We start from the raw sequence: 13,279 nt of genomic DNA, 5'->3' as shown, positions 1-13,279 counted from the left end.
AGAATAACTGGGGCTGACAATATAACCAAACTGGGACCTCTGGAGATCATCCAGTCCAACTCTCCTGTCAATGCAGGGTCAGCTGAGGCAGGTGACACAGGAACATGTCCGGGTAGGTTTGGAATGTCTCTAGAGAGGGAGACTCCACACCCTCCCTGGGCAGCTGTTCCAGTGCTCTGCCATCCTCAGTGTAAAGAAGTTCGTCCTCATATTGAAGTGGAACTTCTTGTGTTTTAGTTTATGGCCACTGCTCCTTGTCCTGTCACTGGGCACCACCAAAAAGAGCCTGGCACCATCCTCTCGGCACTTGCCTTGGAGATTTTTAAATGTATTAATGAGATCCCCACTCAGTCTTCTCCAGACTAAATAGGCCCATCTCCCTCAGGCTCTCATAAGAGAGATGCTGCAGACCCCACATCATCTTTGTGACCTCCACTGGACCCTCTCCAGTAGCTCCTTGTCTTTCTTGAGCAGTGGAGACCAGAATTGGGCACAAGTCTCCAAATATGGCCTCACTAGGGCAGAGCAGAGGGGGAGGATTACTGTTGTTACCATGAACTCTTGTATTGCACTGTTTACATTTCCTGACTCCTAAGTGAAAAAAAGCTGCTTCTCTGAAACCTTGGTTTTAGGTTCCCTTACCTATTGTCCCTGTTTCTCCTCTCTTATATGGTCTGCCATGAATAGCTGACATAGGTGGGAAATAATACATTTGAAGTTACTTTGCAGCCTAAAAAGTTGTTAGACTGTGGGGTTTTGTTTTGTTTGGTACAGAATTTGTATCACCTAATAAAGTCTCATCTAAATATCAGACGTATAATCAAGCTGTTGTCCAGGCTGCCCTGGTGGAAGGAGAAGGAGACCTGCAGGTGATCATTATTCCCGTGCTTTCGCTGATGTCTGGAGCAGGTTGTGTGAGTTCTTTGGAGGTGACTTTTTTTGTCTCCTGTAGTTTCTGTGAGTACAGAAGAAGCTGAGGTGACCACCTGGACTAGAACCTTCATTTTTAGATGGCTAAAATTAATTAAGTATTTACCTGAGCTGCTTAGAAGTTATCTAATAGAAATCTTCATATTAATGATAAGTGTGGCCTGTAACAGTGTGATCTTGTCAGAACTTTATATTTGGCTTGGGAAGTACCGATGCCCCTCCCTATCCATTCTCCAGGGGGATGCTCCTATTTTTGGAATCTAAAAGCCAGCTGCATGACTATGCTGCAGGCTTTACGTCTTCCCGGTGCTATTCCTGCAACATCCCGGTGTGATGACATCTGTAGGGATTTGCTCAGGCAGCTGTGCCATTGGGAACTCCATAAAATGCCAGTAGTGTAGCAATGATTAATAATCACACGATGTTTAAGTCATCAAAAGCACACACCTAGGGTGTATCCTGTATCCGAACGGAATTTATCTGAAAGGATGTCACAAAGACTTCGGTCTTTTGAAGAACATCACGTGCAAACGTCCTGCGTTCTTGAAATGCAGCAGCTTTGATATCATTCACGTCCTGAAAAGTGCTTCCCAAACTGCCACACTTCGTCCCCTCTGAGAGGAGATCCACGCTCCCCTGATCTCTTTTAGAAACAACACTCAGAGTTATGGCATCAGTTAAAAACCAAATGCTGGTAATTTTCAGTCTACAAAATTAGGTACAAAGTCATTAGGGCATCACAATGTGGGTTTTCTTATTTTAGCCGTAAGAGAAAGCAAGCAGTGCTCAGTCATGAGTTTTATTTTTCCAGGGAGAATTTGCTGATGGAAGTAACCTGCAATTCAGGAAAATCAGCAAAAGCAAAGTACAGTAAAGACCAAAATATCAATAGAGGTAAAATCCTTTTATGCTGAAAATTAATATAAAGCATATTAAAAATAGAGGCATAATAACAATATAAGGCATGGAAAAATAAGCATAATAAAACTACAAAGCATAAAAAATATAAGCACAATAAAAATATAAGGCATATAAAATATATTAATATAAATGAATATAAGATAGTAAAGACTAAAACTAAAATACTTAATATAAATTAGTATAGATTAATATTCTCAATATTCTATAATATTGTTATTTTTTTTGTCCCTCCATTTTTCTCCAACTCTTTTCTCTATGTAATATGACAAAAGCATCTCCCACTTCCTTCAAAAGCCCAAAGTAAGATGACAAAAATCCAGACAGCTCTGGAAAAGAAATGCAGTTTGTTGAGGTATTCAGAGCTCATGTGTGAATCACCTGCATTTTACGTGGTTCCCTCCATCTGTAGCAAAATGTCACTGAAGACCTGGTGGCCAGGAAAATTTGCTTTTCATGTGAAATGGGGACATTAAAAAAGAATGTCAGTACGGTCTACAAGCATTTTAAAGAAAATGAAAAATGAGGGGGAAAAGAGAACCATTTAAATACTGATTTTCCCCCCTCCCTTTAGAATCTCAGCTGCCTCAGTAGTTGAAACGGAAAAGTCTTGGTAGAAAGGCTGTGTGTCCTGAACTTGGTGTGGAGAAAGGGACAAACCAGCCATGTTTGATGTCTGAAGAAGCGCTGGCACGACCTGCCAGGCTATGCCAACTCATTTTGGTGCCTGTCCCTGTGCTATCCACCAGCTTCATGGTGGTGTGATGCATATGGTCTCTTTGGGATCATCTGTGCTTCCCTTCAACACAGAAACCATCAATCAGCTGAAAGCCACATTAGGAGAAAACAGAAGTTCATTTGAAGTATTTTGAAGGCTGGGTCAGATTCTCACACAACAGGACTCCGGCAGGGATACCTTCCACAGTTCTTTCCAACCTGAAGGGGATACACTTCAGCTAATCTTCATCACTGAACACCAAGATGTGCCTGTGTCTTGGTGTTCAGTTTCTCACAGTTTATTTTTCTTGACAAGATCTTCTCTTGCTGTAAGGCAAGCTGTGAAGTAGAGAACACCCAGAATATTTTATCAGCCGGGCTTTCGCCTATTCCGTGCATTAGATGTTCTTCTCTTTCAAAAATGTGAAGGTGTATGGGAGTTGCTGGTTTCCTTTGCTGTCAGTAATCCGTGCAGGAAGGCCTGTGCCCTCCCTGCAGTCAGTGACAAAGCTCCCACTGACCTCAGCGTTGGAGGATCAATCCCTCAGTCATTAGCACGTTGTAAAAACCGCTGTTACCCAGCCAATTTTAATGGGCCTGCCCACAACTGTCAGTTGTTTAACCTAAAAATTAGCTTAGCAATCACAGCTGAAATTACAAGTCAGACTGTTGATGCATAAGAATACTTCATCCTGAGTCATCAAGAGTCTTATGATGTTCTTAAGAGTTTTATAATTATTAACATTCAGGCAAGAGATTCTAAAATTTGATAAAGACTGGAATTTCCAGATGTGAAGGAGATTAGTTCTGATGGGAGGATAAGATTTATATTCTGTAAACTCCCATTTTTTTGTCTTACCAGTCTTTTTGTTCTTTAAATAGCTGGGTCTACTCATGCTCTTTGCACAACCAAACACAACTTAGGTTTTTCTATGTTCCTTCATATATTTATGTCTCTTTTAACAAGCCTGTTAGCTCAGACACAGCTGAGGAGATGAATTTATTGTGTCAATTAAACAGTTAAATTAAGCTAAAAGCAATGTGTCAGAATCCAATAGTCAAGGCGTGGAAATATTTGAAATCTAAAGATTAATTAGTATTTTGCAAAATAAGTTTTCCACAGTACCAAGGATTCTGGAGAGTCCCAGATTTAAAGGGCAGTCCTGTTCTGAAGCTGGATTTTGCCACTTATGCCTTTTTTTACTTGACAATATAACCAAAGTTTAAATTTAGTTTTATTACATAGGTGCTGATGTGGTATGACTAAGAAGTAAAGACATTGTTTCATGTTTGCTGGCATAAGGGACATGGTAAAAATGGATATGAGATCACAAGCTGTATGTGATCGTTTTCGTAGGAGAGCAAAACAATTTGTAATTTGTATTTTTAGCATTTTTATGACAACCCTCACCTCACCATGACGGTTTTGTGTTTCTTTGGCGATGGTACAGAACAAAATGTTAGCAAAGCAACAGGGGCCGTTAAGGAAAGAAACTGCTTGTTGTGCAGATCAAGCTGAGAGTTTCAAGAGGAGGAACCTACCAAGAAGGGAAAATCTCGTGTTGCAGGTCACATTAGCCTGTGTTCTTTTGTAGAGTGTTTAAGTGCAGCTTCATATCAGAGTATTGCTCAAAACATGGGTGCTACTTGGAGGTAATTTGAGCCTCCACCCTTCTCAGGAAATTTCAGTTAATCCCATGGATTAGGAGGCCAACTACTTCTTGTGAGATTTGGGAATGTGATTTCTTTTAAGGATTTGAAATGTGCTTCTTTCCTTGCTTTTTTTTCTTTCTTTGTGGTATATCACTCATGTAGTTATTAAGACAAATCTATGTTTCCATCCTATTTGTGTGTGTAAAGGCATATACTATATTTTTACAAACTCACTGATTTAATTTTTTAACCTTTCTAGGAATAATCAAAATAATTGGCCAGTCCTTGACATTTATTTTGTCATAATTATTCCTTTGTGTTGTTTTACTCTGGTTTATGCTCAAGATAAATAGTATGACCCCTTGTAAAAGACAAGTTAAGGAATAAGGAAAAATCTTGTCTTACAAAGATGAGAAAAACAATGAGGTGAAAAAGGGAAAGCTCTGGCCATGTTAATTCACAGCAGCCTGCTGGAGACAGTATTGGAACCATTAGCTCACCCTACAGAGGTCACAAGATTGCCATTCTATGACATAAATTTCAATTATTATAAAACAGTGTCTCAACACGAATATAGTGGTTGACCTGAGCTGAACCCACATTAGATGAGAGAGACTCATTACCAATAACACTCAGCAAACGGGAATTCTGCAAGTGTAAACTGAAAAGCAAAGTTACACCCCTTCAGAGCACTGAGCAAACCCCTCACTCTGCTGGTGACTCTCTGGGAAGGATTTGTGAATGCTCAAAAGAGAGCAGTTCTCATTGAGCTGCAAAGGCAGCCTACTGAGAAACCCACAGTAAAAAAAAAAAAAAAAAAAAGTAATATCTAGTGTCATCTACAAAAATAAAGTTTAGTATCTTTTCTGAACACGAATCCTAAAAGCATTGAAGTTGATTCAGTGCCCTTAAGTTAAATTCAAGATTCCTCCTGACTTCAGTGAGTCTAGATTGGATTTAAATTTCTTATTTGCTTGGGGAAGCATTAGTACTGTCATAGTAACTTCCATCAGTTTAAGCTGGATTAATGATACAGCAGTCATTTATCATAAAATCATGGAATAATTTTGGTTGGAAGGTACTGTTGCAGGTCATCTAGTTCAGCTCCTGTCTCAAAGCAGGTCCAGTGAGGAGTTGCTTAGGTCTTTGTCCAGCTGAGCCATACAATCATGGAATACCCTGAGTGGGAAGGGATCCACAAGGATCATCAAGTCCAACTCCTGGCCCTGCACAGAACAACCTCAACAATCCCACCCTGTGCCTGAGAGCGTTGTCCAAACGCTCCTTGAACTCTGTCAGGTTTGGTGCTGTGACCAGTGCCCTGGGGAGCCTGTTCCAGTGCCCAACCACGCTGTGGGTGAAGAACCTTTGCCTAATACTCAACCTAAATATCTTTAAGAAGGGAAGTTCCACTTGTCTGTGCACCTGCTTTTGTGTTTCCCATCAGAATTTCCTGTGTTGCAATCTGTGTCTGTCGTCTCTTGCCTTATCACTACGTATCTCTGAAAAGAGTCTGTGGTTGAAAGCAGCAGTAAAATCTTCCTTTATCCTCCTCTCCTTACAGCTGAGCAAAGGATCTCTAAGTCTCTCTCCCTCTGGGTAGCTCTCCACTGCACTTTCTCCAGTATGTTGAAGAACTTACCCAGGAAAGGTAACGGGAGGCTGCTTACAGAGCTTTGATTGAAATACCTGTGTCCAGTATCTTGCCTGTTGCTGTGACATATAAAGTGATTTTTAGCATCATTACAGATCTCAGCTATGGAAAACAAACCATTACTGTCTTTTGTGACTGTCCTGAACCTCTCTGGGTTGACACCCATGCTACCATACATTTCTGCCTGATCCTGGGCAGTGCAGGATACGTTTTTAGGTGTTAGTATTAGTTAGAGCAGTCTTAGAGCTCCTTTTTTTTTGGTTTTGGATAGCAGAAAGGAACTGCTGGAGTAGCAGGTGCACCAAACTCCCCCTCTCCCAATTGCCAGCACGTCCTGTCCTTCACCTGATCAGGAAAGCACTGTGCTCCAGTTCATTTCTCTGACACCCAGGGACTTCCCCAGAAGAATAATTAGATCAGCTCTCTCTTTTATTGTGCTGCTGAAATGGAAGCTAATATTTAGCCACTGTATTTCCTTACCTTTTCATCTCCTTAAAATATGTACAGTCTGAGCAGAAACACTGCCTATGGCTTTTGTTAGCTGAGATACACAACCCCCCCCAATCTCCAGTGGCTTCTAGAGCTTACATAATATCTTCATTAAAATGCCAATCACAGGGTGATGCTAAGAGCCAGATCAGACTGGGATCAGCTTTTTGGGCCATGCTCACTTTTGGACTTTTTGCCTGAGAAATTCCACAGGTTCACATGCTTGATTATGCAATTATTTTCTTGAATTAATTTAAAAATCTTCCCCCATGCTGAGTTCACAACCCCAAAGCTGATCTTCCTTATGATTTATATTCTGGTAGAAAAGGGTTTAGAAAGAGAAATCTGGAATTTTCTCTTAAAAATCTTGGTTGGTAATGAAAAATCTCTGGTATTTTGTGTTTTGCTTTGAGAAGACCAGCAGAGGGGGCCTGAGCCGGAGAGCAAACCCCGTCCCACATTTGTGCTGGAATTGTGAACAATAACAGTTTAAAACATGCAAAACAAAATCCACTTTAATTTAGTTCTCTGTTAAAACCAAAGAGGAAAACATTGATGAAAATGAAGGGAAAGTACTATTAATGCACTTAATGTGCACTATTAAGAGGCTGTCCAAAAAGTAGTACTAATTATTAAAGGGAAAAAGATAATTTGGGGATTAGGAAAGGAATTTTAGTTATCTGATTCTGTCACTGGATAACAGTTACTAAAGGACTGGTTCTTTTCATGGGTTTTGGGAGACATTCCCTCCATAAGTTACTCCACAAATTACCTCTGTATAAGGAGATGAAGGAAGAGAAAATATTTCAGGGCAGGATTCAGAGCAGGCTCCTAATTCATGTTCCTTGGCCACCCCCACGGTGGAGTTTGTTTCTGCTGACAGGTGATCAGGGAGACAAAGCTCTGCAGAATCAGCCTCCAGGAAACCACCTTCTTTTCCTCCTCCTCTGTCTCACAGTATCTAAAGCTTCAAGATAGAAAGTTTTCCCTGTTCCGTGTGAGCAGTCCTTTCAGTACTAGTGTGCTGAGAGAGTCCACACAGGAAGAAACCCTTCTGGATTCATCACAACAGGTTGAAGTGGAATAAATATTGTATATATTTATACAGAGAGAGAATTCCAAATGTGGAAAGGGGATGCAAATCTTTCCATTGGATTTGGTGACCTTAAAAACCACCCCAAGATGATGGATGCAAAACAGGGATCTAAGAATCAGAATTTAAAGATCAAGGATAATGTCTATCTCTTCTTCACCAGCAGAAGACGGTTTGTTCTGTATCAAGAAAGCAAGAAAGCTGTCCTTTTAAAGCAGAATATAGAATCATGGAATGGTTTGGGTTGGAAGGGACATTAAAGGCTATGTAGTCTGTCAGGGACTAGATGCAGGGGCAAGGACACCCAGATCAGGTTGCTCAGAGCTCCACCCAGCCTGGCCTTGAACACTTCCAGGGATGGGACAGCCACAGCTTCTCTGGAAACCTGTGCCAGTGTCTCACCACCCTCACAGGGAAGAAGTTTTTCCTAATGTCTAATCTAACCCTGCCCTCTGTCAGTGTGAAGCCATTCCCCCTTGTCCTGTCACTCCAGCCCCTTGTCCAAAGTCCCTCTCCATCCCTCCTGTAGCCCATTTAGGCACTGGAAGGGGCTCTAATGTCTTCCCAGAGCCTTCCCTTCTCCAGGCTGAACAGCCCCAACTCTCTCAGCCTGTCTCCATAGCAGAGGTGCTCCAGCCCTCTGATGAAATATTGGCTTTCCCTCACTTCTCCAGACATGATTTATTCATATGGCACGGTACATTCAGGTATGTTCTACCCTTACCCATAGCCCTTCCTCCGAGGAAAAATCCTTCATATATTTCTGTCTTGACTTCTTCTAATGTTTCATTCCAATAATCATGAGGAATTATGTAGAAATAATGTCACACAAACAAAGTGCCATTATTGTCAATTCACCTGACCATGTTCCGTATTTCTGATATTTATATAAACACAGGTGATTTAGTCACACCTCTTAATGTAAACTAAAGAAAGTATATTATGAAAAAGAAATGGATAATATGACTCAAGGACTCTGGGTTCCATCACTGTCCCATCATAATAAACAAACCTTATCTTCATATAAAGAGAGGTCCATCTCCTGCAGAAAAAGTTGCTTTTTTTTTCCTGGATCTCTCGTTTTATTACTTCTCTGAGTAATAGTGCTTTTAATGTCAATAAATAGAAAGAGAAGTCAAAGTAATGGGGTCTAGATGAACATGCAGAGCTCAGGCAGAGCTGAATAGAGTTGACCCTTATGTGAAGGACACATCTGGGTCTCTTAAGTCTCATTTGAATATCCAGTTAGGCCAGGGAGAGAGACTTGATGTGCAGGAGCTCTTTGTCTGGAGGCAAATGTTGTCCTTTAAAAGCAGTGTGCCCCCTATTAAACAGATGCAGTTAATGCAGGTGCCAGTGAAGGCTCACGGAGCACTTTGCAAACAAAAACCAAAGCCAAGCAGTTTATAATCAAATTGAAAAATCATGGATGTGAAACTGGGAAGAAGGGCAGGGCCAAGCGTAGCTGCAGGTGGCAGGGATCACTGCAGAGTTTTACAGCTCCAAACACAAGGGTCACCCCAAGAACAAAGTGGAAAATGGCTCTTGCTTCTTATTTTGAGGAAATCCTGTCTAGGGAATGCCACAAGAAGTCACCAACAACCAGGAATCATCTACTTCTGTGTCTGAAGATGCTCCTATTTTTGTTCTGGCTGTCTGAATAAGCCTTGTTTTGCCACTGTGTATTTTTATATTATTATTATTATTTTGTATTTTTCTATGATGCTCTGTTGTAATCAGATGTTTTCCTATATATATTTTTTTCTGAAGGAGGAAACAGTGAAGTGTAGGGAGGAGAGAGGAGGAGAGAATGATTTACTCACAGTTACATCACTTTAACTTCTGGTTTGCATAACTAAACAGTCACAAAGACTTGTATAACCATCTTTGCTATGCCTTTGCTAGTAAGTAAAATGATCTATGGACTTTCTAGTCCTGAGACCAACTGGACTGACCTGGCTTGTGTGTGTAACTGATGTCCCTCAGACATACCCCACATTCCTTGGGCTGGTGTTTGTGTGCAAAGCCATACCATGAACCACGATGACAGATCGAAAGCATGGATGATCAGATGCCAGTGTATGACTCCATGCCTTGGCCCTGTTTGACTGACTGGTACAGATGCAGCTTATTCTAGCAAAAAAAGAGCAATTTCTCTGGCTTACCTTCTATTGCTTGGGAACAGGTTGTACTAAACTGTAAAGCAGTGGCCAGGGAGCAGTGCTGACAGTTATATTTACTGCTGTAAAAATGGATAGAAGACACAGTAGTTCAGCTTGTTCTATTTGTTCAAACTGCAGAAGGTAAGGCTTCAGGGAGGCCTTAGAGCACCTTCCAGTGCCTAAAGGGGCTCCAAGAGAGCTGGAGAGGGACTTTGGACAAGGGCCTGGAGTGACAGGACAAGGAGGAATGGCTTTAAGCTGACAGAAGGCAGAGTTAGATTAGGTCTTAGGAAGAAATTCTTTACTCTGAGAGTGGTGAGGCCCTGCCACAGGTTGTCCAGAGAAGCCATGGATGCCCCATCCCTGGAAGTGTTCAAGGCCAGGCTGGATGTGGCTCTGAGAAACTTGGTCTAGGGGAAGGTGTCCCTGCCCATGGCAGGGGGGTTGGAACTGGGTGATTTTGAAAGTCCCTTCCAACCCAAACCATTGTGTGATTCTATGATAATTGGAATTAAACTTCGAGTTTTAACTTGATGGGAGCTCACACAGAAAAGTTTAACTAAACAAATTGAAATGAAATGGATGCAAGTCATAAGTAACAATAAAGAATGATTTGAAGGAAGAAAAGATGGAAGTTATTTCCTTCAAGTCTCTGAATTGCCTGAGAAAGGCAGCAGGCAGAAGGGGCTATGTGTGAAACAACATGAAGATGGAACAACATACTAAAAGCAACAGGAACAATTTCACTGACATAGTGTCAGCAGAATTGTACCTCAAATCAGTGTCAGATCACAATGACTGCCACATTTAAAAGGCACAAATGGATGTCCCTTAACTAAGATACACTTTTAGGTTTTCAGTAAATGCTGTTACAAAAGAGACAACACTTCCTTAAATAAGAATTTGCAGTTAAACCAGGTATAAAATAAAAACTACAGAAAGAAGGTACATACCCACTGTCTGATCAGACAGATGGATGTAAGAAGTATTTTTGGCACTCTGTTACATTTACATGGGACTGTCTTTGCCTGGATGTGTGTTTATGTCTCCTCTTCTAGAAACACTAAACCATATGGCACAGGTAATGTTCTGAAGCTGAGAGGCTGGAGGCATGGCCTTAGTTCACTCATCATTCATTTTATGACAGATTCTCCCAAAAGTTTTGTTTTCATAAACTAAGCAAAGAGCTTTTCTCCTTATAAACTATTCTGTTGTGCTCACAGTGAAAGAGGAAATACAGGAACAGAGAATACAGTGCTGCTCTACTTACTGCAATTCATTTTAGTGTTATTGTACCCTCATAAATAATTTAGTGAAGTAAGAGCATTTATCAAATCTATGTTTTACACAGACACTGAAATAATCTCAGATAATTGCACTGGAGCTTTATTTGCTCTAACATGGATCAAAGAAATTGCATCACAGTACTGTGGAAAATACTTACACCCAATGCTCTCACAATACTATTAGCAGGGCTGGCAGCAAGTCATGTGAGGCCCACTTTGTGAACATTCCAAGAGGAAGCACCTCACCCATAAATCTGTGAAAATTTACTCATTATATAGAATCATAGGATCACAGAATGGTTTGGGTTGGATCTTAAAGATCTTCTCTTTCCAACCCCCCCTGCCATGGCCATCTACCTTTCACTAGACCAAGTTGATCCAAGCCCTGTCCAACCTGGCCGTGAACGCTTCCGGGGATGGGGCAGCCACAGCTTCTCTGGGTAACCTGTCCCAGGGCCTCACCACCCTCACAGTCAAGAATTTCTTCCCAATATCTAATCTAAACCTGCCCTCTGTCAGTTTAATAATGTTGTCCTTTGTCCTGTCACTACTTGCCTTGTAACATGTCTGACTTCACGTTTCTTAAAAGCCCCTTTACATATTAAAAGACCACAATAAAGTCTCCCCGGAGCCTTCTCTTCTCCAGGCTGAACAACTGCAACTGTCTCAGCCTTTTGCCATAGCAGAGGTGCTCCAGCCCTCTGTCCATTTTCATGGCCCTCCTCTGAACTGCTCCAACAGTTCCACATCTTTTTTTCCCAGGAACTCTGTAGCTGGACACAGTACTTCAGGTGGGGTCTCAGTAGTGCAGAGTAGAGGGGGAGTGTGGGCTGCAAGCTCACATTGCCAGCTCATGCCCAATTTTTCATCCATCAGTATCCCCAAATCTTTCTCTGCAGGACAGCTCTCAGTCCTTCCATCCTCCAGTTCCTCTTCTGCACAAGGTCTTCTCAATACCGCACAGCTGGAGTAAAATATAAATACAGAGAAAGAGCAATCCAATCAAATATTTATTTCTGCCATATTGCCTTAGAGACAGAAGGCAGCTTATCTTGCTTTTATTTACACTAATTGTGTCAATATAATTAGTGTAACTCTTGAGAATAAGTTATGTTAAGAATAAGGCATGTTATCATATTGTGTGCCGAGTTTAATTGTTCTGTTATCTGCTGCCACCGAGGAAACACGGGAACCTCAGCAAGGGTCACAGCAGGGTGTGGAGCAAGACTGTGACCTCCCACATTAGCAACTGTTCGTGATTTTGTTTTCAGAGCCTTGTACTTCAGCTTTGCATTGGCTCTTGCACTTCCCAACCGCGGTTAAGTACTTTGTGCAGATACTGGGATATGTTTGCTGAACTCCAAAGTGCTCTCTGCATCAGCCACAGGGCAAAGTGCAACAGAACCGTCATTCATTCTGCTGATGTTCAGGTTGACCTTGGTTGACTTTTAAAAACTGTTAGCAGCAATGGCCTCTTCAGAAAGTGAAAATTAACTTCTCATGTGGAAACTAAGTTCAGGCATTAAAAGGGGAAATATTTTTTGTTTTCCTTGGGAATTCAGACATTAGTCAAATCCAAGGGCTTTGTTATGATGTGATCCTTTAAGAGGTCATAGGATCGTAGAATCATTAAGATTGGAAAAGACCTCCAAGATCTTCAAGTCGAACCTTTGACTGATTACCACCTTGTCAACTAAACCATGGCACTGAGTGCCATGTCCAGTTGTTTCTTGAACACTTCCAGGGATGGTGACTCCACCACTTCCCTGGGCACCAGCTCCCCTGGTGCAGTTGAGTCCATGTCCTCTCGTCCTGTCACTTGTTATCTGGGAGAAGAGACTGACTCCTATCTGGCTACAACCTCCTATCTGGGAGTTGTAGAGAGTGATGAGGTCCCCCCTGAGCCTCCTTTTCTCCAGGCTAAATCCCCCAAGCTCTCTCAGCTGCTCCTCATACGACTTACTCTCTAGACTCTTCTCCACTGTTGCCCTTCTCTGGATTTGCTCCAGCACCTCAATATCTTTCTTGCAGTGAAGGGCCCAGAACTGGACACAGCACTCGAGGTGTGGCCTCACCAGCACAGTACAAGGGGACAATCACTTCCCTGGTCCTGCTGGCTCCACTATTGCTGATAAAGGCCAGGATGTCATTGGCCTTCTTGGGCAGATGTTCCACTTTGCTTTGGTATTTCATGAAACAGCTCTTCTCTAAGTAGTTACTGTCCCTGAAGCAACAAAAAGAGTTTATATTACTGTCCACACTCAATGTTGAACTTCAGCAAGGAAGGCCAGAGCACTGCTGGCCACAAAGGTTGGACTGGAAGTGGCAATCCTGGATGCCCATCAATCTTTTGCCAATTGCTTTGGGGTTAAGCAGA

The sequence above is a fragment of the Lepidothrix coronata genome, unplaced genomic scaffold (genome assembly GCF_001604755.1).
Source record: "Lepidothrix coronata isolate B3197 unplaced genomic scaffold, Lepidothrix_coronata-1.0 Scaffold19, whole genome shotgun sequence".
Lineage (NCBI taxonomy): Eukaryota > Metazoa > Chordata > Aves > Passeriformes > Pipridae > Lepidothrix > Lepidothrix coronata.
This window is presented reverse-complemented; position numbering follows the sequence as displayed.